Raw genomic sequence first — 6,047 nt, 5'->3', positions numbered from 1 at the left:
AATATACAAAAGTGGAATAAACAATAAAAATTAACAGTAAACATTACACATACAGAAGTTTCAAAACAATAAAGACATTACAAATGTCATATATATACCAGCCAAAATAAACAACTTGTCACAGAGGGCAGCACTGCAGAGAGAGAGATAGAAGAGAGAGATAGGAGAGAGATAGGAGAGAGATATGTATATATATATGTACATCTCTCTCCTATCTCTCTCTCTGCAGTGCTGCCCTCTGTGACAAGTTGTTTATTTTGGCTGGTCCCGTGTGACAACAGCGGGTCGAGGATGTTTCTGGTTGCGACAACCAATCATATCGCCGTCTGCAACCAAGACGTAACCAAGAATTGTACTCGCCAACCAATCCGAGACACCAGTGCAACCAGTAATTGACCAATGAGGATAGAACTATGGCGGGACCTTTAAACTCTAGTCAAGAGGCCCATGGAAAAGTGTATTTCCTTTCAGGTAATTTTGTTCGCGAGTTTAATTTATTTTCTGAAGTAACATGAGCTGTAGCGGGACCTTTAAACGCTAGAAGAGAACAATGGAAAAATATATTTCCTCGGGTAATTTGTTCGCAAATTATCTTTATTTTCTGAAGTAACGTTAGCTACAATTTTTTTTGTTGTCTGCTGTTTTCATTGATCATCATCATCGATCGGAATATCTAGCTGGTAAGATCAGTGTATTAGGCTACCGTAATATGTTAGCACGGTTCGGTAAACAATATTTAGAGTGTAACGTTAGCTACAGTAACACTGTCTAACGCGCTAGTAAACTGCAGTATCGAAGTAACGTTAGCTAGTTTAACGTCCGATTACCCTGACCATCAAAATAGTCTGTCAACCCCACTATTTTCATACTAATTTGGAGTTATGTTCATTAATGATGATGTTTAGTTTATGGAGATAATAGATAAGTAAAACAAAGGATCGTATTTTGATGGTGTTTATTGATCTAATTAAATTAATAGTTCTACTTTTCAGCCCTTCCAGCCTGTATTTGAAGTATGTATAGTGATGTACTAGACCTACACAGTATGTCTCGTGATATGATGACCTGATCTTTGGGGAATGATAAAAAGACGACATGATAATGATAACATTAATACATTATTTATTGTGTGGGGATGTTGTCTTTTAATTTCAGGGAGAGAAGTATGCCTTCCCAAGGGATAGCAATGCATGTAGCCTGTTTGGATCATAAGTGGATGTCCAAGGCATTGTTCAGGTGGTCGGGGAATGGGATTCCAGTGATGGTCTTTTCCAGGGTTGACAAAATGTGGTGTGACCAACCCTCCACCACCATCTGCAGCCCAGTAGAGATGGAGAGGTACTTTGCCTGTCCTCTGCTGCTCTCGATGCCCAGGAAACTGGCAGGTTGAGCTGCATTCTGCCCACATTCTGCAGTAGGAAGGTCTTCAGTTGGAACATATAGTTCCTTACACTGTTCCACACTAAATACACTGGTAATGGTAATATCATTTACAACAGCAACACATTTCTCTTTGTGAAATGTTATTATAGAATTATTCCATTCTCAGTCCTGTGTATTGTCATATATTTTTGTCAGTTTCTTTTCTTCTTCTTTATGTGAGCTGATGGGTTTGGGGTACCTCTTCGATCAGACTGGGTTTGGTGCTGCAGGATCACAAGGCTGCTATTGAGGAACTGGAGACAGGTGATCCTGATGTCCAAGAGGAGGATGATGAGGGCTTTGTGGCGCTTGTGGAAGTTCAGGACCTGACAGTTCCAGTGGTGGAGACAGCCCTGCCTCTTGTTGGCACCTTTCGCCCTACTGTCACCCCCTCTACCAGCATCCAGTCCACAGCTGCATCAGTCAGTCCCCTGTCCTCCACTCCTGTACGGGCTACTCCCACCCCCTCTACCAGCATCCAGTCCACAGCTGCATCAGTCAGTCCCCTGTCCTCCACTCCTGTACGGGCTACTCCACCACCTGGGCCTCTGTCCTCCACCTGGGCCTCTGTCCTCCACTGCTGTACGGGCTACTCCACCACCTGGGCCTCTGTCCTCCACTCATGTACGGGCTACTCCACCACCTGGGCCTCTGTCCTCCACTCCTGTACGGGCTACTCCACCACCTGGGCCTCTGTCCTCCACTCCTGTACGGGCTACTCCACCACCTGGGCCTCTGTCCTCCACTCCTGTACGGGCTACTCCTCCACCTGGTTCTCTGTCCTCCACTCCTGTACGGGCTACTCCACCACCTGGTTCTCTGTACTCCACTCCTGTACGGGCTACTCCACCACCTGGGCCTCTGTACTCCACTCCTGTACGGGCTACTCCACCACCTGGGCCTCTGTACTCCACTCCTGTACGGGCTACTCCACCACCTGGTTCTCTGTACTCCACTCCTGTACGGGCTACTCCACCACCTGGGCCTCTGTACTCCACTCCTGTACGGACTACTCCACCACCTGGGCCTCTGTCCTCCACTCCTGTATGGGCTACTCCCACCCCCTCTACCAGCATCCAGTCCACAGCTGCATCAGTCAGTCCCCTGTCCTCCACTCCTGTACGGGCTACTCCCACCCCTCTACCAGCATCCAGTCCACAGCTGCATCAGTCAGTCCCCTGTCCTCCACTCCTGTACGGGCTACTCCACCACCTGGGCCTCTGTCCTCCACTGCTGTACGGGCTACTCCACCACCTGGGCCTCTGTCCTCCACTCCTGTACGGGCTACTCCACCACCTGGGCCTCTGTACTCCACTCCTATACGGACTACTCCACTCCTATACGGACTACTCCACCACCTGGGCCTCTGTACTCCACTCCTGTACGGACTACTCCACCACCAGCTGGTCCTCTGTTCATGACCTCCACACCTGTGCTTGGCTGGTCCTCTGTTCATGACCTCCACACCTGTGCCCGGCTGTGCCTCTGTTCATGACCTCCACACCTGTGCCTGGCTGGGCCTCTGTTCATGACCTCCACACCTGTGCCCGGCTGGGCCTCTGTTCATGACCTCCACACCTGTGCCTGGCTGGGCCTCTGTTCATGACCTCCACACCTGTGCCCGGCTGTGCCTCTGTTCATGACCTCCACACCTGTGCCCGGCTGGGCCTCTGTTCATGACCTCCACACCTGTGCCCGGCTGGGCCTCTGTTCATGACCTCCACACCTGTGCCTGGCTGGGCCTCTGTTTATGACCTCCACACCTGTTCCCGGCTGGGCCTCTGTTCATGACCTCCACACCTGTGCCCGGCTGGGCCTCTGTTTATGACCTCCACACCTGTTCCCGGCTGATCCTCTGTTTATGACCTCCACACCTGTTCCCTGCTGTGCCTCTGTTCATGACCTCCACACCTGTTCCCGGCTGGGCCTCTGTTCATGACCTCCACACCTGTGCCTGGCTGGGCCTCTGTTCATGACCTCCACACCTGTGCCTGGCTGGGCCTCTGTTCATGACCTCCACACCTGTGCCTGGCTGTGCCTCTGTTCATGACCTCCACACCTGTTCCCGGCTGGGCCTCTGTTCATGACCTCCACACCTGTTCCCTGCTGACCCTCTGTTCATGACCTCCACACCTGTTCCCTGCTGACCCTCTGTTCATGACCTCCACACCTGTTCCCTGCTGACCCTCTGTTCATGACCTCCACACCTGTTCCCTGCTGACCCTCAGTCAGCTCTGTCTTCTGTTCCTTACAGGCTGGGCATTCTGATGGAGCCAGGGATCAATCGTTCTTCATTATCAGTTAATTATATATAATTGTAATTATTTGTGTTCAATTGTTTGTCCCTCTGTGGTTTCAAAAGTATTGTCCCCTTACATCACTCTGGGCACAAAAGCCCTTCGCTGAATTCTCTAATTACATTCCGATCAATTATTAATGTCAGTCTTTCAATGCTCCATTGTATAAACTATGTAATGTTCCTGCTTGTGTGCCTTGTGCACTGATTTAAAACAATTAGAGTATATTTGTCATTCTCACGTCTTCCTCCAATTCTGTGTCTTCAATTACTTCCTTGATTTACAATGAAAACCATTTCGGCAACATTAGGTTTTGGATGTGAACTTGATATTATATTTATAAATTAAGCCATTTCTCTCATTTGAGAAAAGCATAAACACCACAGGAGTTAAATGTTGTTTAACACATTTCGGCTCCCCTTCTCCCTGTGAATCCTGAAGAGGTCGAGGGGTTTGACAGAAAGAGACAGGTTTCCATCATAAACCGTTATGGAGGAGGATGGTGAAAGATTCACAGGATGATGCTTTTCTACTCTCAGATTGTCACGGGAAGGACCAGAAAACATTCAAAACCATTCAAGGCTGAATACAGCAGCCGTGTGGGGGTTCGATACGGGGTCGGCATCGGCGAGTATGTTCATTCTTGGTAGAAAATGCCCCCCGAATTCGCTACACTCTTTAATTCCCGGTGTCACAACCTCAGCTGGTGAGCTATATCCTTGGCTCAGTTGGTAGAGAATGGAGTTTCTAACACCAGGGTTGTGAGTTCAATTCCCATGGGGGGCCAGTATGGGAGAAAGAAAATGTATGTACTCATTACTGTAAATCACTCTGGATAAGAGCATCTGCTAAATGACTAACGTGTGACTGTCTTTACATGAGACTTAGCTAAACGCCTAGCTCTGAGTACTAACACAAGTCTTCAGGTAACAAGCAAAGTTACTCAGCATGTGCATAGTGACCGTCTCCCTCCCTTATGCATACAGACAGGCCTCGTTCACCATTAATAATAATACACTGGATCTATAGAGCACTTTTCTACCAACTGAGGTACTCAAAGCAGTTAGTAAGAAGGTAAACTCACCTCATCCACCACCCACCTGGGTGATGCTCTGCAACAGTTGTGTGCTAGAACACTCACCACACGTCAGCTGGAAAGATGAGTGATTTATGCCAATAAGGAATGAGAGGGATGATTAGGTGGCCATGATGGAATGGGGCCAAGTTGGGAATTTATACATGACATCGGAGTTAACACCCCCACTCTTATGATAAGTGCCATGGGATTTTTAATGGCCACAGAGAGCCAGGACACCTGTTTAACATCCCATCCGAAACCAGGTGCTATCTGGTTGATCTACTTACCATGGCTCTGCTACTGGTCCTGTAGGGTTTCAGTTACCATGACGACACTGTCCCCTGTCATCCCTGTCCTCTGGCAGTTACACTGTCCCTGTCATCCCTGTCCCCTGGCAGTTACACTGTCCCTGTCCCCTGTCATCCCTGTCCCCTGGTAGTTACACTGTCCCTGTCATCCCTGTCCCCTGCCAGTTACACTGTCCCCTGTCATCCCTATCCCCTGGCAGTTACATTGTCCCTGTAACCTGTCATCCATGTGGACTGTCATCCCTGTCCCCTGGAAGTTACACTTTCCCTGTCCCCTGGCAGATACACTGTCCCTGTCACTACTCACCTCTTAACTGTGACAGCTGATATGTAGTGTGCAGGGTTTTGCTCAAACCCTATCCTAACACACACATTAGCTCTCTAGGAGGCCAATCCTTTCCAAATTACACAAAATCCCCTATATAGTGCACTACTTTTGAGCAGGGCGCATAGAGCTCTGGTCAAAAGTAGTGCACTATATAGGGAATTGGGTGCCGTTTAGAACGCATTGAAGTTCTCCTGGGAAATGGTTGGAAAGCACTTGTCAATGGTGAGAATTCGCCATCTGGTGGCCATTGTATATTACAACACGCATCCACACTGATGTCCGGTGTCACTCTCCAGACAGAGAGCAGAGAAAGAGGACAGACAGAGATGTCAATAAACATGGGGAAGGAGAACACTTTCCAAGGCCTAACTTAAAACTACTTTTGAACTGTTTGAATTGCTCCATCAGTAAAACACAAACGCACGCGTACAGGCACACGCACAAAGTAACATTCAAAATCCTATTTCCCTAAACCTAACACTAACCCATACTCTTGCCCTAACCTAAAAACCTAACCTTAACCCTAAACCTAACACTAACCCATACTCTTACCCCAACCCTAACCTTAACACAAAAACCTAATCTTAACCCTAAACCTTTCACTAACCCATACT

The 6,047-nt window shown here is 48.2% G+C and overlaps 1 long non-coding RNA gene across 2 annotated transcripts; it reads left to right on the top strand.

The window, feature by feature from the left end:
- Positions 1-256: 256 nt before the first annotated feature.
- On the top strand, positions 257-1,975 carry LOC112255904. 2 transcript variants are annotated; one of them, XR_002954347.2, is made up of 3 exons: positions 257-471; positions 678-680; positions 1,156-1,975. It is a non-coding gene; the product is annotated as an uncharacterized LOC112255904 (long non-coding RNA). The 2 variants fall into 2 exon arrangements; XR_006083937.1 differs by having other exon boundaries at positions 271-680; positions 1,156-1,474; positions 1,604-1,975.
- Positions 1,976-6,047: the final 4,072 nt, after the last annotated feature.

The sequence above is a fragment of the Oncorhynchus tshawytscha genome, linkage group LG08 (genome assembly GCF_018296145.1).
Source record: "Oncorhynchus tshawytscha isolate Ot180627B linkage group LG08, Otsh_v2.0, whole genome shotgun sequence".
Taxonomy (NCBI): domain Eukaryota; kingdom Metazoa; phylum Chordata; class Actinopteri; order Salmoniformes; family Salmonidae; genus Oncorhynchus; species Oncorhynchus tshawytscha.
The sequence above is the reverse complement of the archived record's forward strand: the minus strand, read 5'-3'. Positions and strand labels throughout refer to the sequence as shown.